At 38.9% G+C, this 25,833-nt stretch overlaps 1 long non-coding RNA gene across 1 annotated transcript in view; it reads right to left on the bottom strand.

Annotated features, from left to right (window-relative positions):
- LOC104148181 (uncharacterized) overlaps positions 1–25,833 on the bottom strand; it is a 146,579-nt gene that overhangs the window by 95,009 nt on the left and 25,737 nt on the right. Inside the window, exon 2 of the long non-coding RNA XR_011143683.1 lies at positions 22,436–22,490. This is a non-coding gene — a long non-coding RNA (uncharacterized lncRNA). The remainder of the gene's footprint in view (positions 1–22,435; positions 22,491–25,833) is intronic.

The following is a 25,833-nucleotide window of genomic DNA, read 5'->3' as shown; positions in this document are numbered from 1 at the left end:
GGGATTAAGCAAGCTATTTTCCACTTTTTTTTTCCAGAGGAGATGAATATGAGTAAATAAAATGAGTGTTTGTCTGAAATTCTACCTGGGGATTTGGTTTTGTATTTCCCTGTTGAAACACAACATCCCAAGGCAACCTATTCCCTCATACTTTGGTGTGGACAATAGCAGCAAACACCTAGGCAAACTGCCGGAAAAGACTTCCCTTTCTCTAAAAACATAGGTGCAGTTGCAGAAGCAAAGAGATTTGCCTTCTGATAGCTCTCTTTTTTTTTCAAACCACAAATTAGAGGACAATTTATGAGAGTCTAGACAATAATTTATAGGTCTAATATTGACTGTTCTTGACCCTGTGTGTTATTTTGCAGTCTAAACAATGCCAAATAGCTTAGATGACCCAATACCATGCCAAAATCCATAGACAACTGATATTTATTACCTAAATTTTTTTAAAGCATGGCAAAAATACAACCTGGTGATAAATGATCATAGCATTTTAGATCAGTTCTTGAAAATGCAGTGCACGAGAGCTTTGGTGAGTCTCTAAGGTTTGGGGAAACGAGGATTCGAAAAGCAGGAATATCATGTTCAGGCCTGTTAGCCATTAGATCAAAGTTAGGATCTAAGCCCTGAAAGACAGGAGCTTACAAAACAGCTTGAGAGCAGTCATTGCCCATAAACACTTGAGGGCTTCAGACATAGGCTAGCTTACTTGTTAAAGTGCTTGACACTGCTTAAAGCGCACCTTGGGGAGTCTCCTCTGCTGGCCGGGGGGATCAGTACTTGTGTCCCAAAGACGGCATGTTGGCGCAGTAACCCTGAACATCCTTCTGCCCCCTTCCAACATGCACTGCAGATTCCTACCTTCCTCTTATTGTCTGCTTTGAGACTCAGGGAGAATTTTTTTAAGCATCTAAGTGAAAATAAGTGGGTCTTAGATGTTTAAGACACTTCAGAAACTAAAGTAAGTTTTTCCATAAACATTTAACTATAGAATCACCACCAAGGACTCGATCTTCAAAAAGGCTCAGCTCATATGTAAATACCAATGTTAATGGCTATATTTTCTGAAGAACCCAACACTGAGGCTGTGGCGATGCTCAGCTTTGTGACAGCTAACTTTCAAGCTGAACGTGTTAGTTGCCAGCACATTTATTTAGGAGTAGAAAAACTAGAATATAATTCCATTCTTCCCCAATTTTTTTCCGGAAGTGGAGTCCATGTCAACCCCATCTGAAATGACTGCCCTAACCACATATAGTGGATAGTGGGTCTTTGTAGGGAATAAGCCTTCTTCAGTATTGCCACTAAACCTGCTGTTTTGTGTAAAACATTTTCATTAGAGGAGACAGTGGGACATGGGCCTCCCATTTCAATGCCATAATCACATGGTTACAGAATCATTCCTGTACTCCCTCTGGTTGAGTTTTAATTCTTTTTCAATGCACAGAAATAAAATCATCTTTACATATTCCCAAACTTGATGTATGGGTATTTATATACTAAAAATTAGAAAAACTTCCTAATTTTATATATATTATACATATTTGCATGTATATATGCATGCATATTCATACATGCAAATCTGCATTCACTAAGGGTGTATGTCATATATGTGTAAATGCATAATACGCAGCAGAAAAAAAACATCATTTTGGCAACCTCTCAAAAAGCTGCTGCATTTGTTGAAACTGCATTTATTTATCTTTATATATGGAAAGGGAAACATACCATATTTTTATGCAGATTTTTTTTCCAGCAGCAGCAAATCGTTTCTGCACAGCTACTCACACTAGATGAATTATCGTTTTCCTAGCTTGGATCAACAACAGTTAATTTAAATGGTGACTTGTGGAGAATGTATGGCTAAATCAAGTCTTCAGTTGGAGGGCTCAGCTTAATTTTCTGTGGCATCTTGTGTCACAATATGTCACATCAGTGTGGCTGCATGGCTGGATGGGATACTTTTAAAGAAGGCATCATTCTTAAATGAGTTTTGCTCAAAAGCCAAACAAACAAAAAAAAATGTTAATGAACTGGATCACCGTGTGTCAGTCTGTTCTTATGGTTAATTACTGTACCAGTGGAAGAGTTTAGACAGAAAAGAGGACACAGATTTGCACTGACCTGTGATTTCACATGAACCTTTTAAAATGAAATTTGCACTGACGATATCTCTTGGCCCAGGGTACTGTCCCAAAGTACCTGAGGCATTAAAAAAACAGCAAATTCAAACTTTTGGGGTTTTTCTATTTGCCTCCCACCCCTTTCTCCTTTGTTGCTATAGTAAAAATGTTTCTACTTTTCTACATCTGTCTGCTGTTGCCAACAAAACACTGGAGAACAGGAGGTGATCTTTCTGTTTTCGTTCCAGCAGCCTGGCCCTGAATGAGTTTAATCGGCTGAGAAACGCGACTGAAAAGGGCTTTGCTACCCTTTCTAACTTCACTGCACTCAGGCTTTCTGTAGCCCAGAGAGTGACACCCTGTGCCTTATTTCACTGTGGATTATTTAGAATGCTTCAATTGTGACTTGTCAACGTGGTCCGGGATAGATCAAGGCAAAATCCCCGACAAGAAAACAGCAATGCGAATATGATGTGACTGACCACCACACAATGGGCTAATACCTCTTAATTTGGACTTTTAGCAATCGTTTACCATCCTTATGCCCTTGAAGATTCCAAATCCACTCTTAGCGAGAAGAAAAAAAGTCCTTTTCTTATTCTTCCCTCTCCCTCCTTTTTCTTTTCCCCTTCTCTGTAACTCGAGTGTATCGATCAATGCCTCTCTATGCATTTAATAGCTTTATTTCAAAGCACTTTGCTCTTAAAAGCACCTCTCACCAAGGCAGACTATTGAAATACTGTGCAGGTGTAATTAAATGAGCCAATTTTTGGCCCTGGATTGTAGCTCTGTTCTCTCTTTGGCATCAGAACTACAAGACGAGGCTTGGTCATGTCTTATCTCCGGGCAGAACTGGCTTTGGGTTTGTCTTTTTTTTTTTAATTAAAAAAAATAATTAAAGTGAAATTAATTGGTTAAAGGTTAATAGATGTAGAGATTGACGTCCTTACTAAAAGTACTCCACCTGAAATGACAGTGTAGGGACCTTAATATATTACCAGCCAGTTATGCCTGTACTAGACTCAGGAGTAATAGGGCCAGGGCACCACTGAATGCCAAGTATCCTGTGCCTTTTCTATGGAGACTGCTCCAAAGTTATCCAGTAACTGCTAGATATTGTGACTGCATTTCCTGTGTTCATTAAGAACTGGAATGAAACTATCCATTTCACATGGGAAGTTTTCACACAATGGTTTTTGCTCATTTCAAGATCAAAGGAAATAGTTCAAAAATAGCATTTGAGAATATCAGCGTGAATAAACTTCATACAACTACTTTGATAGTATTTCTCTTCTTTACTAGGCACCTTTCAGTAACATTTGTCTGCATAAAATTTTGCCTATAAAAAAAAGCTGTCGGAGAGCCTTGTGGATGCTCTTGCACATATATTTTCACCAGAAGGGTTAGAAGGTCAGTTGAAAGCTCTTTGCAATACGGGTGTCATCCGATGAAGACAGAGAAACGTAGCTATGCATCTTAATCAGGCGTCATGAATAGGAAATACTCAAAGCAACAGTCATGGTGAATAGCCTGTGCTGAAATCAGCTCACATGAGCCACATGCCAAATAATTTCAAATGGTGGACATATCTGTCAAAATCAAAATCTTTCCACAGATAATTCACAAGCTGAAAAAAGGTATAAATTTCTCAGATAAATTGTTCACAATGGATATTGTGCAGAGCTCCAACCCGGGATCATATTGAACCTGATGACCTAGAGGTGAAGGGCTGGAGAGCCCATAACCAATTGCCTCTGAATTCAGTGTACTGGACTGTCTATTTGAAAATTAAACAAAGACCTAACTGTAGTAATTGTGTCACCTTATGTACTTAAAGTAATTTCCCCAGCTCAGCTCAATATCTGGAGGAGCAAATGGAGAAATTGCCTGTTGTGTCACTTCTCTTCTCTAAGGCTTTATATCTACTCAATTTTTCCCTCAGTGCTTTCCTACCGATCTTCACAAAAACATTGCAAAGTTCCTTAGAAAAGGCAATAAAATGCACAGATGGCTGAGCCAACTTAAATTAAACAAAATCAAGACCTTCACACAAAAGTGAAAAAGGTGAGACAAAAAAAATCTTTTGAATAGCTGTTTTCTTTAAGTATGGGTCCATTTTAGCTACACTGTAGCTCTAATAAAATGTATTTGTTTGCCAGATTATTTTTATAATACTATTACTTTAAGTTTTTTAATTCAAAAAGCTCCAAACAAAGCCTACTATGACTGGTGTCAGAAAAGCGGCACAAACATGACCCTCTATTTTTATGTGATTATTGGTGGGGGGGGAAAAAAACTGATCCTTCTCAGGACAGGCTAAGACCATGGTTACCTTCCTGTGGAGATGGAGTTTCATCCAGACTGCTCAGGCTTAGTGCCTACTTTGGGCACTAAATAGGGTTTCCAGGTCATGGAAAAAGTCCAGTTTGAGAGGAAGCCCTTTCTTGCCCCAGAGAGCTGAGAGGACTCCATAGTTTGTTCCCCACAAGCTTCTCCTAGGTCAGATTAGATTAGCACCACTCCCACCTCTTTAAAGCAGATATGTGAGGTGCCTCAAGGACCCTGAACTCAGAGGGGCAACAGGACTAGAGAAAGCACTTAGACTGATTAATAAGCCGTGGGAAAGCAAAGTCTTGTCTGATGCATCCTACTTCACACCAGCAGCATGACTTTGAGACCCTTTCTGTATCTGCTAACCTCTTTTCTCTCACCCTCATTGAACAGCCTAATAACGAGCGCCAATTTCTGCTAAATAGCTTCTTGGAGCAGAATTGTTTCTTTCATTTTGCCACTATAAAACTATGCATCCCTTTAACCTTAACTGAGCCATGTTCTCAGCCAGCGTAAGCCAGTGTAGAACCACTGAAGTTCAATGGATTTATATTGCTTTACAACACCTGAAACACTGCCAGAAAGCATAATTAAAATAATATTAGCCTAAGAAAATAAATCTCCCTATTAGCATGAAGATGGATTTAGTTGGATTCTGATTTTTCTGACTTCTCCAATTTTTCCAGTATGTTCCAAGCTAATAAATGACTTAAACCAGAACAGAACTGTCTTTAAAGTCTGCTTCCAGCACAGCCCTTTGCCTAAAAATAACCCATCCAACTAATTGTGCTTATGTTACCTCCTTCAGCAGTTATTATTTGGTTTCATCCCAACCCTGCTACTTAGCCATAATTACAATCTCCTTTGACATGGTTAACTAAAAGCAAATATTAATATGCATTTAATGTTATTTCAGAAATTGGTGGAGCACCAAGGGCGCCAATGGCCATACTTTCACTTTGTACTAAAAATGTGTTGATCTGTGGTTTTTGGCTGCTACCTGATTTTAACTTGAAGGTTGAAAGTAAACACATCACTCAAGCACACACTGCATGAATCAAGGTCTTTCTGTCACCAGTCTCTGCTTTTTTTTTCCCTACTCCCTGGGTCAGGCACCCCAGAGTCCTCCCCTTCCCCCTTTCCTCTCATGGGACCCTGGGGAAATATTTCTCTTGACAGGAACTCCTGCATGGCTAACACCTGCATTTTCTTTCAGTGTACTTTTCCATGGGGGAGGTTTTGCTTTTTTCTCCCCTCCGCAAAATACATCTCTAAGAATGATCAGATTTTCCTGCCCAGTGCAAACACTGAGACCTGTTGCATTTCCAACAAGGGAAGGCGCTCTGTTGACTTTGAATTCCCTTTGGCCTGAAGATCATCTTCCAAAAATGTATGCTTTAAATGGATAAAGTTCTTTTTTTAACATGCAATATTACAGGTTTTCATGGAATTGGGGACACAGCAAAGCCAGGATTTTCTGCCTCTCAGAATAACAATAAAACCTAATGTGGCAAATTGCTCTTGGCTTCTAGATATTAGAATGCATTCAACACATCTTTGGCAAGTTTACACCTAGAAGGGTTTGCTGTGCAGAAACCTCCCTCTTAGAGGATGCAGTCTACAGCAGCAAAAGGGAGCTTTGTTTGTTATCGTTTTAACTAGTTCCCCAAACAAAATAAAGGCTATACAGTAAAATAACTTTTCTCAGCATAACTGTCTACACGAGGGCTTTTGCTAAAATAAATATATTGGTTGGGGTGTATGAAGGGTTTTTTACTATTATTATTATTTTTTACATGCATAAGTGATATCTTTATTCTGAGGAAGAAAATTAAGTGTAAACCAAACCTTATTGCCTACTGCATTTTCCTGGGGTCAGGGTTTCCAGGGAATAATAGAAGGAGAAAGCTTCCTAAAGACATATCTTTGTGGAGTGGGGATGAGGGTTCCAATTTACTAGTCTTCATCTTATTGAGGGCAATAATTTCCCTGAAGACTTTATTGGCAGGGTATCACTGCAGAAAACGTTTGCTGCCGGCAACCCTATTATTTTCCATGAGAAATACAGTCCCGTGAGAAAGCACGTTCTCACTCTATTTCTGTGGGAAACACCAGGAGAAGAAGAATTCCAAATCCCGCGAGACTAAGCAACTGGAAACAACACCAGAAGCCCTCTTGTTTGTGTAACTTATTGCAAAAATATCAAAGCCGGGGGTGGGGGGTGGGGGGAGAACATGTTTTCATAAAATTTTCACTTTGTAAGAGCTCAGTTTTAAAAAAACTCCTGGATTTATATTTGACAGCCCAGAGTCCCAAGGATGTTCCATCTATTTCAGTTGTCAATTTATGATCTTTAAAACATTTTTAAAATTGACTGAACCTTAACTACATCCTACTTCATCTTGTACTAGCCAAGTCTTACAGATGCCATCTTAAAAATCAATTCAAAGAACAGCCATAAACTTGAAAGCTTCCTATTTGAAGTGTATATGGCAGAATGCAATTTTGTTTAATTTTAATTGACAGAGATGTCAGCCTAAGAGAATATTTTAGAATATTAGTAGGAACAGTAAACTCATACCTTGACACTTTTATGATATAATGGTATAATTCTCTGGAAAAAAATCACTACTGTCAGGATTTACACAAAAGCGGTACATGTTTTACTTTTTCCTCAGTAAAGGAGTGACAAATGTATTACTAATTACACAATTACTTTATTATGTAGAACCAGTAATAAAAACCTTGACGTACACTCAGCAAGACTTAGTTTCATTAAAAAAGAAAGGATGCTTTTTAAAATCAGTATTACAAATTTTGTGGTGAGCGTTTCAACCAGTTAAGTTCACTACTCTGTGTACTGTATAATACAAAAAAGCATATTTGCAAGGGCTATTTGTTCCTAAGGAGACAAATCCTCAAGTGGTGTAAAACTGCTATTGCTACCTATTTGAGCAAGCTGAGAATTAGGCTTGAAGAAACATGATGAGTTACTGCAAAAGATCCAAGAGCAGAGATTTGAGTTGGTTTTCTTGGATACTGATTATTGTGTGTCTTTGGTTTTTAGGTATGAAAAAGCAGCTTCACGTTAGGAAAAAAAAAGGCATGACGTAACATAAGCTACTCATCGGCTGAGCCCAAAACAAATAGAAGCAATCTAGAAAAGGGAAATTTTCTATCCCTTTCACTAATGTTGAGAGTGGCCAGATTCTGAAGCTACCTCTTTTTGCAAAAGTTTGCAAACCTAAACACCCTAAGTCCTTAATCCCCCAGTCTGGGAATGGATGAAGTCCTGCTCCAAGCTGTGCTCTTTCAGCCCCTCTGCTCTGCTGCTGTAAAGAAAACTCCCAGCAACAGGGAGGACCACAGTGATGCAAAGGCAAACTGAGTGACTTGGCACTGCTGTACAATAAGTATACGTGCTCCCTAATTCCTCAAGGCGTGATCTAGCAAAGTACTTAAATATGCAGCTAACTTTAAGTGCATGAGTAATCCCCTCGACTTTAAAGAATTACTCATGTGCTTAAAGTTAAGTATTCACTTTAGTGCCCTGCTGTACTGGGGCCTTGCCTCCAAAGTAAAGTATGGCAGTGATTTAGTGATCAATTACGGACTACGGATGGACAAGCCAGTTGGGTTAAACAAGAATTGGCCCAAACCTTTGCCCTTCTCCAAAAACAAATCTGAATAAAGGTCAAAAGAGTTGAGTTAAGGATGTACTTATCAAACTTTCAGACCTTTTGAGGACCATCCACCACTAGTAAAGGCTCTCGCATTGTATCCCTCCGGGAGTCCCGTAGGCGTAGTCGGTTGTAAACTCATTTTCCTATATGGCCAGGCACGCGTGTGGGGGGAGGAATGAATGACAATGTCGTTACGGCAAAAGCCAGTGCTCTGTGACCATGGAGCCTTTAATATGGAGGCACCGGAATCAGGATTAAGAATTGCAGCTGCTAAGATGCTAAACCCCACATACAGCTCCTATGGCTCAGATGTTATCAAGCGTAAAATCTTTTGACTAAAGCTTTACATGGGGGCACCATTGTAAACTGCTTTCCCAGTTAAAGCCTTTACGTAGCGGTAAGAGGGAAAAGGTTGTACTTTGCAGTATTATTTTCAGTAATATGTCAAAGGCCACTGAAATCAATTCCCATTAATTTTAAAGGACTTTCCATAGTAAAAATAATATGTAGAAAAAGCACTATAATGAAACTGCTGCCTAAACTATTCCACTCCTCTAAGGAGAGTCAGCAACTAATTCTCTTCCACAGATGATATTGTACAATTTGCAGTGTTCACTTCCCTATAGAAGCTAAAGTCAGATAGGTTTCTAAGCAGTAAGCTCTGAAGAAGTAAGCGTGGTTTGATGTAGTTTCTGTTATAAAGTTTGTCTATGTCTGCCTATATCTAACCCAAATTCACTCTCTTTGATATTTATAACAGTCTCTGTAGGACATTGGCACTGAATTCTAATCCCAGGAACCAGAGCCATAGCCATGAGCAAGTCCTCATCTAGCAAATGGCATACTGAAAAAATGACACAGCTAATACTGGAGAGCATTTAGTTAAAAATGATAGCAGTTATAATTACTTAGAAAATTCATACCGGATTTCACTATCCAAGAGCTAAACGGATTGGAAAATCCACGTAGAGGCTCCCCATCAGGGATGTGATATCAATATCTCTTTAATTAGAATTTTATTAGAATTACTTTATAATTCCATCCATGAGTGCCTTCCCAAAAATCTCAAGAATCATCTCAACAGCAAGGAACTTTCAATTTAAGAACATATTCCCATTCAAACCATTTTAGGTTCCTGGAATCCAGTTGTCACTAGCAAATTGAGACCTAAACTATCCCTTGAAATCCCTTAAATTATCCCAAGCAAATCTAATACTCAGATCATGTATTTCAAGACACTTGTGACCTAAATGAAAGTTACCTTCAATGAGTACTTCCTGTGGGTCTTCATTACAAAAGCATTCTGCTCATTTCACAGGCTGGAAGAGAACACCATGGTGAAACAACCAAACCATATTCCAAGGTTAGCAGCTACTCCCTAAAGAAGAAATGTTCGTCGCTGACCTGCCGTACGAGTGTCTGGCCTAACTGCATACGTTGCATTAACTCACAATCTGTGATCATCCTCGCTTATGTGTCCTTGGCAGACACACAAACTAAAAAAGCTAAATCATCCAGATGTCCATAAAAAAATTAATAGTGTTTTCATTTGCTAAGCTCTCTAAAATTTTCTCTAGCGAACAGAGAATAAAAAGTCCATGGAACAAAACCTCATCCATACAGAACAGCATAGTAGAGGTTATATAGCATAGAAACCCAAAAGACAGCATAGTCCTAGGCAATTTTTCTTTACATATTCTTGCCCTTTTTGATGCTTACTTTCCTGGTAGAAATGTATACAATTTCACCCTGTGCACGAATAGCTATAGCGTTTTCAGTTTGAATGGGGTTACTTTTTTGACTAAGGAAAAATGGCCAAAAAGAAAATTCAAGACCAAGTGTTCTCAAGTGTGAGATCACAGTGAATAAGGAACCTCTGTATTGAGCAGCATAACGCAAATAGCAGTTGCTGAGTCATTGAAAGGTTAAACTTTCAACAACCACATGGGTGGAAACACCATCAACAAGAGCAGACATTATGAGAGAGAAGAGATGGACCAGCAAGAGTAATAGGAAGCCTGGAGATGAAGAGACTTAAGGGGTTAGAAGAGAAAACAAGGAACTAATTTTTTTTTGTTTATTTGTTTTGTGAAAGAAATGGGTGGATGAGAAAGAGGGGAAATGGAAGTCTCTCCCCGCAGATTTCTCCCTCCTTATTCACAGCAGGCACCTGGCCCACATGAAGGATTAACATCTTGCTTGTAAAATGTCAGGTTTTGAAATTAAGTCATTTTTAGCTGCAGCTTGGCTAAGCAAAATGTGTGCTTCTGCCACCCTATAACTCACCCATGACTTGTATCATGTTTTGAAGAGAGCCCCACACCTGCATTGGCATCTTGCATGCCAACCTCCAGCCCTCTGAGATTTGCATTGAGTTTCAGGGATTATCACACCCTGAAATGCAGGCTTTGTAACTGAGGATTAAAAATAGTCAGCTCTAAAGCAGTATAGTAACACTTTGTGCAGCTGAAAAACAACAGTGGAAATGGTAGGTGGCACTCCTTTCCCAAGAGCTATTTTTAAACATATATAGCATTTTTTGGACAGTATAAGAATTGTCAGTCCATATTATTGACTAAGAGGCTCTAAAATCTCAGGTTTGAACAAAAAAAAAAAAAAAAGAGCTCATTTTGGAGATCCCTGAAAGAGCTTCAAAGCCACTACATATAATTATATAAATGCCCTTTCTTTGATTCTCTGGAACTTTACATAATTCCCTAGATAGAGAGAGACCTGAATCAAAACCTATTGAAGTCAATGAAAATATTTCCATTGACTTCAGTGAAAGCTGGATTTGGCCTACAAATGATCCATTATGCAAGGCAAACTTGCCTACTGCGTTCTAGTCAGATCTAATTTAAAAGAGCTCAATTGGAAATCATCAGTCATTCTTCTGGTTGCAGTGCAGAAAAAGCCTTCTTTATTGCTCAGCTCAGACTCACTAGGTTTAAGACCTACCATAAGATCCTACCACATTTGACCAGCAACTACTGAGTAACCTTCCTCTTTCATGACTTCTGTCCCCTGTGTTGCATAAAATCACACTCTTTGTGTTCGGTGATGGGTTGGGTATAAGTTTTGCTCACATGCGCATCTTACCCCTCTTTATTGGTTCACAGTTTCTTAAAATAACGCTGCCAGTATGGGTTCTTGACAGTCAAATCTTTCCCAAGAATATCAACATTACTATGTACTCTAGTAAGACAAAAGGAAAAGAAAAAAACAACTATTTTTTGGTAATATGTGGCCGGAGATTTTAAAGCCAGCAATAACAGGTATGTGTTGCATAAATGCATAAAACAATCCACATGCTCACATCTGTGAGAAAACCTGATTTGGCCAACAGTTTTTACACAGATTATTTTTTAGGCTCATTTTAAATAAAACTGAAGTTATGAGCTCATGCCCATCTGTCTCTTTTATCAGCCAGTTGCAATTCTGATGACAGGAGGAGGAAGAAAAAAGTATCCAAAGATAATAAAATTTCCCACAGGCCTCAAATGTTGAAGTTTCATGAAAACGGGGTCTGGTTAGAAAAAAAGGGACTGAAATTAGAGCCCCAATTGCAAGAGAGAGTGAAGTATATGGCAAATTGCACCAGATAATCTATGCCAGGAAGCTACAGAGGACGAGGCTGCACAAATGCTGTACAGGTCCTTATGTCCTGCTTTTGCTTCCAGACAATGCTTTGAGAGCCTCATACATACAGCAGAATAGCTACCCTATTGAACAAATACACATTATCCACGATAAATTTATTTTTCCATAATGACCACATCACAACAGATGTGGAGACTGGGATATGAAGGCAAGGATTTCGGAATCATCATGTAATCTGAAAGGGCGAGTCTCCTAGGAATTTCTGTTTCTCAAAAAATGCTGTGGGATTCACCTTTGTTTAGAAAAATTGGAGTGATTCATAGGCCTTGTTGCGTGGTAGCAAATCTCCCCACACAGTGACCTTCAAAGTATATTTCTACACTCCTATGGGCTTGCATGTTCCAAAAATCTAGCACAAATATTACAATCAAAAGGGATCTGCAGTGGCACTAAGACTTCTGCGGTTCTCATTCACCCTAAATAAGTTTGTTCCACAAGGATTTCCCTTAACTTCTGCAAGGATGCATGACTCTACTCCATAAAAGTTTTCCCAAAGCCTAGATCTAAACCTAAATTTCTTAAAATCATGGTTCAGTTCAAAAAGTTATGGACAGCTCTACCCTCCTGAAAAAGTACTCTTTCACCTATAAAAACACATTAAAAATGTGGCCACCACATTTTACTCTGGATGACCTTGGATCACTTCCTTTCCTATGCCTCAGTTTCCTCAGCCATAAAAATAGCAATAAGCTGTATTGACCTCCACTCTGGATCACTACCGCACTGGAAGATGAAAATCACTAAACAGTACACAGGTATTACTAGCTGTTGTTGCTTTTTAATAGCATACCAGAAGTGATCTGTAGACCACAGTGATAGGAAACACATGGGAGGCCAGAAGAGTAAAATTAGATAAATTGGATCACTTACACAATAGAAATAGAGAAGCTCTCTTTCATTTTTATGTGATACAGAAGGTTCATTATGTGCTGTATCGACAACATAGTATTTTTCAGTGTCACCTCTTCATTAAAGAGTCATTTTAAAGGCAGTTGATGGGTTCCAGTATCATAGTTTTCATCTAACGTAAGTATTCATTAATTTGTATATTATCTTCCTTTTCCTGCTGGTCCGGTAATCCTTAAATATGGTGTCCCAATGGTACTGATTCTGATCTCACATCAGTGTATATTAGTAAATCCATTAAAGTTAATAGGTTATTGTCCATCGGTGTAAGAAAATCAAGGCTAATGAGACGACTTGAGTATGCAAGAATTACAGGATCGGAACCTACTGTCATTTAATATTTTGGAAGGTTATGTACCTTTTCAAGAGAGGACATAATTTTCCTTAACACAGCTTTCAATAGAGGTGCATTAGCCTCTAGTGGCAGTAGAGGTGATATATTGTATTGCTAATTTAAAGGATTATGCATGAAAAGTGAATATATTGCAATAATTATGAAGTCTTGTTTGACTTCACTTTTCCACAAGTGTACTTTGTCATGCTTTAAATACATCATGGATTTTAAAAGTAAAATCAAGATACTGTAAATCGAGGGGAAATAAAAAGCTTATTAGCACATTTTAAGAGCAGGTTTAGGAATATTTTCACTGTGATTGTCATCATTACTACATTTATGTTTGAGCAATGCCTCTACTTATTTGATTGCAAGCATGTGCAAGTTTGTGTGTGCACGCGTGTACAGAAGGGGTCATGACATTTATTAAAGCAGTCAATAAGGCACACATAGGACAGGCATCTAACCCTGGAATATATTTATATTTATGCTCATTTCTGATATGGAAACTAAAGAGGAAAAATCAATTGGAATCTAACGTTTCATTGTCCTTCACCTTGACTCTTTGGTTTAAAGTAAGCAGTTAAAGAATAAACATTGCTGAGGAGAAATAAATAAATAAATAGACGAAAAAGCCACTCTCTAACATTATTAGGACTTCCAAAGTAAATAAAAAGTGGTAGACCTGAGAGCAAATTGCTGCCGTGGTGCCAGGGAGAATCCTGATTTTAGCACCGCTGTACCAAATTTGTCATTTAGGAAAGCTCTCGTTCCCTTTATTGAGTTCCACTGTAGTGAACAATTTCTGCCTGCATCCCTCGTGTGTCCTTTTGGTTTATTATCTTTCACTGCGAATTGAGCATCCACAATCAGTTTCACAGGAAGCCTAATTTCACACGCTGCTTCTACATATGATGAGGACTTCCCTCGCCCTCCCTTTGCCCAGCACTCTTATCAAATGAAGAATTGTGGATAAGGGTTAGGTGCAGATAAACATGAGTGTAGCACTTCCAGAAAGGTCGTGATCCCCCCATAAGGTGCTTCTTGTTATGCCTGACCTTCAGATTTTCATCATCAGCCCGCCTGACAACTTAATAATGCAGAGGTGCAGGATTCATTTCTCCCCTCTGAGCGAGCCAGCGCGGGACGCCCTTTTCCCTGATTATTTCCCTGCACTCCCGGCTGCCCTTTATAAGCCAACCAGAACTCCATCAATCATGCTCCTCTCTCCTCTCCTCCTCGGCCCCCAGTCCTGAACGCTCCTGAGCTGCCACGTCCCCTTTTGTCTTGTGCCGCGACGCAGCCACAACAACAGCGGCCAGGACTCGCCGCGCGGAAACCCCCTCAGCAAGCAGCCACCCACCTCCCCCTGAAAAGGGTGTTTCAGCTTTCCTCCGCACTGGGTCGTTGCACAGAATGACTCCTCGGGGGCTCTGCTAACCGTCAAAGGAGGGCAGAAATCTGAGCTGCAATCAGAAGTTTTGATTTCGTTTCGTCCGTTCCTAGATTCATTTTTTTCCCTCCCGCTCTTATGGTGATTTTCCTAGAGTTTAATGATTATTAAATGAAGAAAAAACCTTTATGGAATCATTACCTTTCTCTCTCTTTTTTTTTTCCTTTTTGAAGCTAAAGGAAAAGCAAAGACTTGATATATTCAGATTATTGAGCACGCCAATTTATCGGAATGAAATACCCCAGAAAAGTTCTGAAGAAAGTCCTCTTAGAACAGAAGGTTATCGATTCAGATCTTCTTTTAAAGGCTGCCATAAACGCCCGATACAAAATATGTATTCCCTTCACCCCCAGCCTTACAAGTGCTTTTTGAGCCAGCAATTCCTAGAGTGAAAACGGGATGCTAACGCACCCCGAGCATCTGGTGAGAGCGCAGTACAGTATGTTCCCTGACGGAGCGGGGATATGCCAAGGCCATCTCCCATCGCCTAAAGCAGCTGCCATTTGTAGCTCAAAGAGGGGCAGTATCCCCTGGTAAGCCACAGCTCAGCTGGGTATGGGAACAGCGCCGTACCCAGCAAGCTAGCTCAGATCCTACCCTGCCCAGTGGCAGCAGGACGCAAATCTGTGCCCAGCTGGAGACAGAAGTTAATGCGTTAACCCGGCTCGCCCATTAAGTCGCTGTGCTAGGTCTGTAAGAATAAATAAATAAATAACAGAGCGACATGACGCACCGTAAAACCACTCATTTGCCAAATATCAGCATCGTGGCTGAAATTAAGTTTTCCTAACTCCTCCTGTGCCTGGATGCACTCAGACAGTGCTGGTGCATGAGAAATCCTAAACTCACGGCTGTGTGTTTTTTAACTGAACCACCACCTCCCTGCAGAAACTAAAAATCTGCTTAAAAGCAGAGAAAACAGCCCCAACACTATTCAGTCTTCCAAACAGGTATTGTGGGAATAATTGGGAAGCCCCTGAATAACGTTTTGCCATCTGAATTATTTCATACATCACAGGTTTGGAAAATCCCAACACAGACTCAGAGCCCGTGGTGAAATACGGGACTGTATTTACTCGCCATGAAAACTAAATATCTCTTCAGAGCCTTCTTAATAAAAAATAAATAAATAAGCTTTCTATGAAGATCTTCCTTCAAACTAAGAACATGTCAAAGATTGCAAACAGCTATCAGAGGAGAGCTAGAAAGACTGACAAATGTGCGAGAACGGTCAGTTTGCCCCAAATCCCATTGAGACGATAAAGAGTGTTTCTTCCAAGTCCAGTATGCGTTGTGGACAAAATGCTAAGGATCAGTGGTGCAGCTGAGTGCCTAACTTCTTTGACCTAAATCTGCTGGTTCGCTTCTGACTGAAAGCTGCCTGTGAGAGGCTGGGGAGTTTGTCAGGTACCAACATCTCAGTGATAGACTGAAGAATTCACTAAGTTTGGTTAAAGGTGTCCCCTTGGCGAGAGAGTCGCTGTCCCTGTCCAGAGGTTGTCTGACCTTTTCTAACCTCAAATTATGTTACTGAACAATTCTTGTAACTTACAGCGGGGCTAAGTTAGAAAATTTTCCCAGTATCAAACCTAAATTCAACTTCTTACTGTCCTACTTGCAAAGAACATGCAAAACTCCATTTCGTAATGACCTTTTGTATATTACTGGAGGTTTTTAACGGTCTCCCTCAGTTTTGTCTCTTTTAATCCTAGACATAGAAAAATCCTCCAGCCTCTCTTTAAAGGACATGTTTACAAAACTCCTAGCAATTAAGTTTTTCTCCCCTGGACTATCTCCAGTGGGTCTCTGCTTGCCACAAGATGCCATACAGTCACATCTGTGTGTGGCATATGCCCCATCACTTAATAAATCCAAGGGTGTTGCTTTTCGTTTTGCCCAAAGAGACCACCTAGCGGATTCTGTTTGTGGTCCCTCTGAGCTGCCAGAACCATTTCTGCAACACTGCTGCCTCACAGATAGTCCCTACATCAGATATGCTTAGATCATTAGCTCTCCTTTAAGAACGTTTATTGCAAGTTCTCTTTATAGGATATCCGGGGCTTTTCTCCAGGTTAGTCAAGCATCAAATGTTGATTATGCCCTCCAAAGTGTTTTCAACATATCCTTGCATGGCAATACATATATATTATAGAAATATATATAGAAAAATATATAGATAGAAAAATATACATATATTTTCTAAGCATACTCTCTATTCTCTCTAATGACTTTATCATCCTAATTTTAATGAAAATATTGACTAGAAATGGTTGCAGAACCCTGATAAAGAAGACTTTCCCACCTACTTGGAAATTTTGAGTCTCACCCCATAAAGTCATTGCAGGCTACGTAGGGGTAAAAATGTATTGATCACTACACTTGGTATTTAGTATACCTGGCAATTTAACTACAGAAAGGGCAATTCACCATTCAGAGAATATGGTGAATGCAAAGAATCCATTTTAAGCTCAGAAAAATCAGAAGTCTAAATGACATTTCCTTAGGAAGACCAGAAAACATGAGTCAAAACTAAGAAATTGAAAAGAGCTTAAGAAAAAGGTGAAAGACAAGGAAAGGAAAGATAGAAAGGATGAGGCACAACAGAGAAAAGGGGAAGATCATTCTGAGATGCTGATAAAGAAAAATAGAAGAGTGATAATGGTCTGTGATTTCAGGGGGAAACCTGTCTGAGGAAGAGAGGCAGATTTGGATAGCAAAGGGAAGCACAAACAAATGAAATAGAAAAACAGGAAGGAAACCAAAGAAAACTTGTAGATACAGAGGAAAAGCGACAGGAAATCTGCAGTGCCCAGTATTCTTTCTTGACCTCTAGATGCAGGAAATCGCACTTCAAAAGGACAGCCAAGAACATGGGACCTGATAAGAGTGATAAAGATGTCCTCGCCACCAGATCAAAGTTACAGAGGGACAGAAGGCACAAAGGGAGGGAGGGAGGGAATGGAGGAAAAGAAAAAGAATAAAGCACAAGCACGTCTGAATCTTAAAAGAAGCTGGAGTTCTTTTTTGATTTTCATCCTAAAATGTGTCCAGCTTGTGTCACTGAGGAGGGGGATTCCCTGGGCTATTCTAACCACTCCCAGGCTAAGCTCCATTTAAGATTCACAGCCTACAGCAAATGCAAATCCTTTGCTTGGCATCTTTTCTTCATTTCAGTCTTCATCAGCTGCAGCAGTGATGCCAGTGCCTGTTTGAAGCCCTTTGGCAAGGCTTTGCTAGCGGTGGCCCTTGGGACCTGGGCTGCTCCAATGCCCTTCACCCCCCCCAGCTCAGTGCTCACGGGGGCAGCGCTGGGAACTGTGCACAGTCTCCGGGTGGCATCTTCATATGTCCCCAGGAGGCTAAGGTACAGAAGGGACTTGTAGGGTTGGATCATCCTTTGGATTTGAGTTTCTCTCAGCGCAACACTGATTTCGTGGGGAGGAGGGAGAAATGGGTTGTCCTCTACTGATATTTGCCCAGGGAAAATGAGGGATATTTTGGATCCAGACCAGAGGGCCATGGCTCTGTCCAAGCCCTTGCAAATTGACTTGGCAAGAGAGGATTCTCTCGAGGAGCGAGAAAAACCAGAGAGATATCAGTCATAGAAGTAAACACCATATGCTTGTCTCACAGCATCTGACGGTAGTGAGGTGGACAGAGTCAGAGAGCTGGCAGATCTGAGAAATAGGGCAGTGTAAATCAAGACACATTCTCCTTTCTTTCTTTCCCAGAGGAGTTCCACAGACATGAGCAGTGTATTTGTCCTAAATCCAGGAGCTCTTAAAAGCCGATTGGTGTTTTCCATACTGATTATTTACGCTAAGCCTTGATTGAATGAACTGTAGGTTACAGAGAGGTGACTTTTTTGAAATGTAGGAGATAAATCCTTCTTCGTCTAGAGGGTAAAGAGTTAGCAAGAGAAAGGGAAAGACTATAAACCATTTAATATACTTAGTTTTTAAAAAAATCTCCAAATATTTTTTTTTCTTCCTCAGTACTGAAAATTTTGACAATAAAATATTGTGTGATAGTTTCAATTTTGACAATAAAATGTTGTCATTTAATTTATGTGAGGGCAGCAAAGGCAGGAGGTGTGCAACTGGTCTCTGGTGCTCCTTTGCTCTACTTTTCTATGCATTGCCTCCTTCAGTTGAAATTGTTATCAGCGCCACAATTCCCTTTCTTGCCTTCTGAAGAAGTGCTGTTGAACAGTGGGAACAGACTGCAGAGACACTATCTAGACTTCAGGGCATCAACAAAACTCATTCCTTAAGTCCATCAGTAATTATCCATGTGGCATTCAGCCCATCAGGTTGCTACTGTCTTAAAAATGGTTTTAGGCATTTTGAAAGTTTTTTGAAAACACAGAGCAAAGATTATAGCTATAGAAATAAACAGTCGAAAAGTCAGCCTACAGACAAAAGTGTAGGCTGTTGATAAGATAGTTGATGAGAAAAGAAAAAATTTGCTAGAAAAAATTCTTTAACTTCTAAAAGCTTCTAAAATGCATAATGTTGTATTAACTTATCCTAGACATTTTCTGACTGCTATAAGAGGAAACAGCTGACTTAGAAGCTTTACAAATGTTATCTCTGACAGGTTTTATACCAACAATTTTTTTTTCATTCATTAGCTTAATCACCTCTTGCCCTGGTAATTTCCTGACGAGCTCTTGGTTTCTCCTATTTGGCCGCACCATGTCCATGTGCCAGAAGCAAGTCGGAATTCAGGTAAACCTTCAGAGCCACCGGACAGCTCGGTGCAGGTAGACCCCACATGGCCAACAGTGCGACATCACTCTGGTGAAGATGGAAGCATAGTCCCTCAAAAATCTGAGCTATTCAAGACTGTCAGCCCATTCAACCAAGCTTCCTCATCCTCTTGTTGGCTGAACTAAGAGTTTCTTATCTTTTAGCTTACAGTTAGAGAAGCTTTTTGAGCCTTGATTGCTCTGTCTTAAGTGTTAGCTCTAGAAAACCAATACTAAGACTGTAGAATCTTTCTCTAGACACCTTTTCTCCTCTGATTATGCCTTTCCTGTTGAAAATGCATGTAATACACACAGTAAGTCTAGCTATTTGGGTAGCTAATACCAGTATGACTTAGAAATTACCCTCTTAGACATGGATTTTATTTTATCTGACAACCCATGTTCTCTCAGAGTAACTAACATGAAACACCATTAGAAATCTCCTAATTTATTGTAGTAAGAGCATAGCAGGAACGGTATCTGTGAGTGAGTGGATAGTAACCAAATAAAGGATATGCCAAAATGGAGAATTATTGAAAAAAATAGATTGTCTGTACACCTAATAGCTGGTTTGATAACAAAAAGTGCTCAATTAGGGGACATACATTAAAAAAAAAGATAATAGAAGAAAATTCTTGCAGTAAGAATCTGAACCATAATCAGTAACACCCAGAAATATTTTCTGTTTAAATACATTAAATATTCTATCATAACCAGGTTCTTTTAAATCAAGTCTAATCTGATGGCTCTTCTTTTCATCTTTACTGCTTTCTATTTTTGATTTACTGTTTTTATGTTAAAAATTCCTCCTGACCAAAGACATATGAAAAATCCATATTTTGTCATTGTACTATTTTTATATTCTTTTTAATGATATAGTATAAAAATCCTATTCCAATAAAGAACACCTGTAGCATAAATACACTAAGACACTTTTATATCAATGGCAAAAATCTGTAGTCATTTAATATCCTAATATGATGGATAAGAGCTCAAAAATAGCTCCAGAGGAGTAACCTTTGTGCTAAATTAACAAAAATAAATATTAACTTCTGAAATATGTGATAGAAAATCTTTAATGCAAAACCCCCAACGTATTCATTCAAAAAGATGTATCCGTTCCTTACACGACTCAAATGAAAATGTTCGTTTTCATCTGCTAAATATTTTCCCAGGAATAATCATTGCATTTTGTGAAAAGTTGATAAAAAAAGTTCATGTCAGAACTGAGATTTGTGTAGAAAGAGCATATCCTACATGAGACTGAAATAACAATTTCATTAAGAAGTCCCCTCTATGCCTTTCTGTCAAATCCCTTCCTCCTCCATTCTGTCTCGCAAACTGTAACCAGCTTCCTCATGTCCTGGTTCAGTGATCAGTAGCACTGAGTGGTTAAAAATTTACACTTTTTGTGGGAGTACTAGAAAAACTTTATTTCTCTGCCTTTTTTGCCAATATGTTCAGGTTGGGTCTCTCTCAGTGAACAAACCCAGATTTTCGGTAGGAAAAAAAAAGCAACAAAAACTAACAGAAAACAATTTTTCTTTCTCTAGTAATACATTAGTATTCAGTTTCTAACATATGAAAAAGGCAGAAAATTATCTTTTAAAAATTCAAATAAATTTTCCAACCATTTTTAATTGCTTCACTCTGCCACTCCACTGCAAAGTCTTCCTAACACCTCCCAGTGTGATTGTTTCCTGCTAACAGAGACATTTTGCAGACAGATTGAGTGTCAATATTACTAGCAGCAAATTATTCAAATTGCATGAATAGCCTTATAATCTTTATTTACTGTGAATATTTTAGGAACCTATTGTTTTTAAAAGAATAATTTTGGATAAGCTCTCATGGTTCAGCTGTCATCTTATGGACATTATCAAGGTTTTAGGGCAGCAGAGATAAAAATGTTATTCTTCAGATTCAAAGAGTGACAGTGACACCAATACCAGGTTTGCCTCCAAAATGCTAAAGACTGTAGAAAATGTGTGTACCAACCTTGCACCCATTCTATTGGGCACTAATACCTGTCTGCCTGTGCGGTACTTAGATAAAGGTAGGGAATAAGTAGCTATATCATCCTGTTTGCTGCTAAAGTAGCCCTTCACTGTTTATTTTCCAGCCAGAGTCAATTAGGCAAGGTGGTGCATCATTCACTATGTGCTGATTTCAGATATATTGGCAGGCTTTTAGATAAGCACCAATGAAAGGAGTATATATTTGTTAAAAAAGGGCAAGCTCTTAGGGAAATACTGGAGATGGCACTCTGTAACCCAGAAGACACAGGAACTGGAAGACTGCTTGGTTGTCAGTATTTTTTCTGCAGATGACTTCATTTCCCAAAGAGTGATTTTCCTTTTTTTTTAACACAAAACTTTAAGCTTTCTCAGTTACTCTGTTGTCTTGTTTGAATGCATGCATAAATAAATGTTGATCATCTGCTTCAAATCTAACTTTTTGTGAAAGAATAAAGAGGTAGTTTTGAACCAACTGAAACACTGAGACCTTCCCCATTAAATGATTCCAGTTTTATGCTAATATGTGTCCTGCTCCAATTCAAAGAACCTGCTTGTTCCAACTCAGGTCCAGGCTCCTACTTACTGAGCAGGTAGACTTTGCCAATACTTTTTTGGAAAGACAAGCCCTGTCCAACAGGGTTATGATCTGCAAAGACAAATTAGCCCAAAGATGAGAGGATAAAATAGAAGGGGAAAAGGAACTGTTCATGATGAGACAGCAAAAAAATGACAGGATCAAGAATGACACCTGGAGCTCCTAAACTCACAAGTTAGTGTTCCAGCTCCTGTCTCTATAAATCAATAATTATCCCAGGGTAACAACTAAATAACGTTTTTCATGTCTTTGGCCCATATATTTGATGCTTTCTTGTATCTTTCCCTTGTTCCTCTCCAGTTTAAAACTAAAGCCATGTAAACCAAAGCTCCATTTCAGGGGTTTGTTCCTGCCACGCTAGAAAGGGTTAAGAGATGAAGCCTACTAGAACAATGACTTTTCTAGATAGCATTTCTCCTCTTCATCCCCACAGCCTCTGCTTTATTAAACACTTGATCAGTTGGTGCTGTTAACCATATGGTGCTGTTTGTAGGATATAGATCCAAGGCTCAGGCAGGCTATGATCTATTTGGCTTGTCTGGACAAATAATTTCAGTGTTAATACCACAGTCCACTTACTGTTATCCGTGGAACAAGAGCAGGAGAAGACCAGGTAACCTTTCAAATCATGGACCTGCAAATGATGAAATGAAATTGCCCTAAGTTATCTGGCGTTTTCCAACATGACTGACGACAGCAAAATATAAAAAGAGCGTAAAGAGTCATGGGTACGTTGCTTTGTTTCCAATGGCAGTGATTGCATTACTCTACTTAAGTCCATTAACCATCACCTATTAATTTCAGTCATTGGAACTAGGTGAATTACAGTATCTGTAAGCACCCACCTTATTTCAGAACATTCACTTCATCCATGCTCATGCCATCTTGCTATTTGCTTTATGTAAACATATGGGCAAATCGGTTTTGTTCAGGTAAATGTTTAGGGAATAAATATTCCTACTTGGTAAGCAGCTATTTGTCCACTCTTGTATGAATTAAATATTTTATGTTCTTTCCTCTCCTACTTAAAAAAGTTATACTAATCTAATCAAGAGGAAGCAACAATAACATGTGATCTAAGTTACTAATCACCCACCCATTACAAATCCTGAGCATTAAAAAGATGAACAGTTTATGGGATAAAATGTGCCCATGAACAACCATTCAAATAATTATCCAAAAAAAGAGTCAATTTTAAAAAGCTACATGTAAGCAGAAAAAATACTTATCCAAAATGTCTCTGTAATACGAATAATTTAAGCAGACTGAATAAGCAACATTTAGGCATCCTGTGCAATGTCACCTAAATCATAGCAATGGTATTTCTATGTATTTCTATGGAAATCTGTATTCTTCCTACTTTGTGACCCACGGGAAGTCATGGTACCTCCAGGTGACCTGTGAGTTTGTCTGTCTGTGAAACAGGTATTTTAAATAAAATGAGTCTAATCACAAGGCTGTTCTCAGTCCAGTTAATGTTTGGGAAGTGTTCTCAGATCACTGGATAAAAGTACTATATTAATTCAAACAATGATGATGATTATCTTTCAGGGATTTTTATCCTCAGTGAAAAGCAAAAAGAATTACTGGCCAATTTTGTCTAGTAAATGCTGAATACTTGGAACACTTCCCGTTCATACTCGTTCTGTGGCTTTCCTGTGTCTGACTTATGTTTATCTTCATTAAGTGGAATAATGCAAGTCAAAATAGCTACAAGTAAACTGTCTGTTGGATGGGGAACAGTTGTTAGTTCATGGGAAATGGATCGTAAAAAATGTGCTCCTTTGACTTTAGAAAAGAGCTCTAAATTGATCCATTTCCAGTTCAAAGCTCCTTAAAACATACTAAGCAATCTCACCTGATATTTCATCACTATCATCACATGTCTTTCGGGTTCATCAGGGGCTGGATTATTCTGAAAGTTTTTGTCTCTATCAAAGTTCACCAGAAAGTCCTGATTCACATGGGAAGGCAGAGGGAACATCTCCTATACTTACTAGAAGTCAGTTTGAATAAGCAGTTGTCCTGGGTTCTTTGAACTTTAGAAGAGGTGGAGATGCAGTCATATAGAAGATGAACTACTTCCCTTGAAGGAGCACAGCACATATCTGTGCAGATTGATGGAGCCATAAGTCACTGGAAGCTAACCTGGGTACAGCCTGAGGTAAAGCTGAAAGCTAAAGTCATTCCAGGTGGGCTGGTGGAAGGAAAAAAACAAATCCTAGACAGTCACATAGGAGGTCATAACTTCTGTTCCATTGCAGCCCACATATAAATATTTTAGATTTATATTTTAGAAGTTTTAAGCCTCTCCATAAAATGCATTTAACTTTAGATTTTATTTTAAAATGCCTCTTGAGTAAGTAAGGTGCCACGTACTCTTGAGAATTTCAGGCAAATCTCTCTTGACCAATCCGAATTCATAAGCCAAACCATATGATTTCAAAATACTGTCAGTTGCCTCCTGGATCATATGTCCGCATCTGGAAATGATGGATATTCTCCTCCCAGCTGTAGAAGAGGGAAATTCTGCATTAGGCTAAAAACACTGTGTAAATTGCAAGGGAAAAGGGTCAGCTTTCTAAAATTACAGTGGTCGAGGCAAGTCAAGCACTTTAATACACGGCTCAGATCCAAGATCAAAATCATTTTACAAATTCCCTAGTTATTCCATTCAGAAACACGCAGAACTTTTTGGTTAGTTTTATGGTGAAGATAGCCAATGGGCAACAAATTCTCATAACTAGAAACTAATCTCCTTTCACGAGGGACACAAAGCAGGTGCGCTTAGCAGAGATGAACCTGAGCCCCAAATTTGGTTGATGCAAAGCAGGAGAGAACTTCCCAATGGGAAATGGTTGTAAATCACATGAAGATCAATAGAAAAGAATGATTCAAAGCTGAAATCACATATTCTGAGTTCCTGAGACCTTGCTGACGTCTCTTTGTCTGAAATATTCTTAAAACTCTAAAAAAGGTACTCATTGGTCAACAATAACAGGTACTCGGTCAACAATAACAGGAAAAAAATTGCTCTATAAATAATGTGGGAAACAACCGTGGAATTTATATGATGTATGATTGAATTTAAATAAGCATAACTATGCTGCTTTTCACTGTACCCCCTTTCTCACTCTTTATGTGTAATTATCCATGCTGAGATGCCATCTTCTATTGTCTATAAAGAATCACTCTCATATTAAGTGGTACATAAATAGAGGAGAATTCACTGGAAGGTATGTCATTATATATCATTATATATTATCATTAGTGATAACACCACATTAATACTGGAGAAGAAACAAATAGTCCATTTGTCTGTCTATGCCTGTGAATCATTACTTCACTAAGTCTTGCCTGGGAAAGTCTTACTAGTTTCAAAGAGAAGCATGTTGGATTAGATCCTAGGTAGAATTAAAGCCTTCTCTAGAAAGGGTCCTAGTACAGGCTGCATTTTCCATTATGGGTTGGGGGGGGGGGGAAGAAGAAGCATCTTCATGAGGCTTTTTCTTATGTTACATTTCTTCATTCAAGCAGCTTGGAAATACATGAAAATGGTGAAGCAAAAGATAAATTTGTTGTCTGAAAATCTCTGCAATGACATGATCTCAAAGCTAAGGTATGCAAATCAAGATGAATTAATACTAAGTCAAGGAAAACTATGCTTAATTTCGGGATTTGTATAACTGCACACTCTTACCTGATACCAATCTAACTTGGGTGGGCAGGAAATATCGCAAGAAAATAGTTTTCTCACAAAACTTCTAATAGCTTTTGGTTTTAGTGAGGTTAGAGATAACAGGAAAACAGTACATATCCACGTTATTTCGGCTCTTGCAGCTTAAGTGCTGGCTAGAATACAGGGGACTAATTCCAGAGCTGACGTAAATAAGTGTTACTCAAAGACAGTAAGACAACACCAATTTACACAAACCATAGTTCAAGCCTGGGAAATTCAGATGCACACATAAGTTTAG

Source organism: Struthio camelus, chromosome 12, assembly GCF_040807025.1.
Source record: "Struthio camelus isolate bStrCam1 chromosome 12, bStrCam1.hap1, whole genome shotgun sequence".
NCBI classification, from domain to species: Eukaryota; Metazoa; Chordata; class Aves; order Struthioniformes; family Struthionidae; genus Struthio; species Struthio camelus.
The sequence above is the reverse complement of the archived record's forward strand: the minus strand, read 5'-3'. Positions and strand labels throughout refer to the sequence as shown.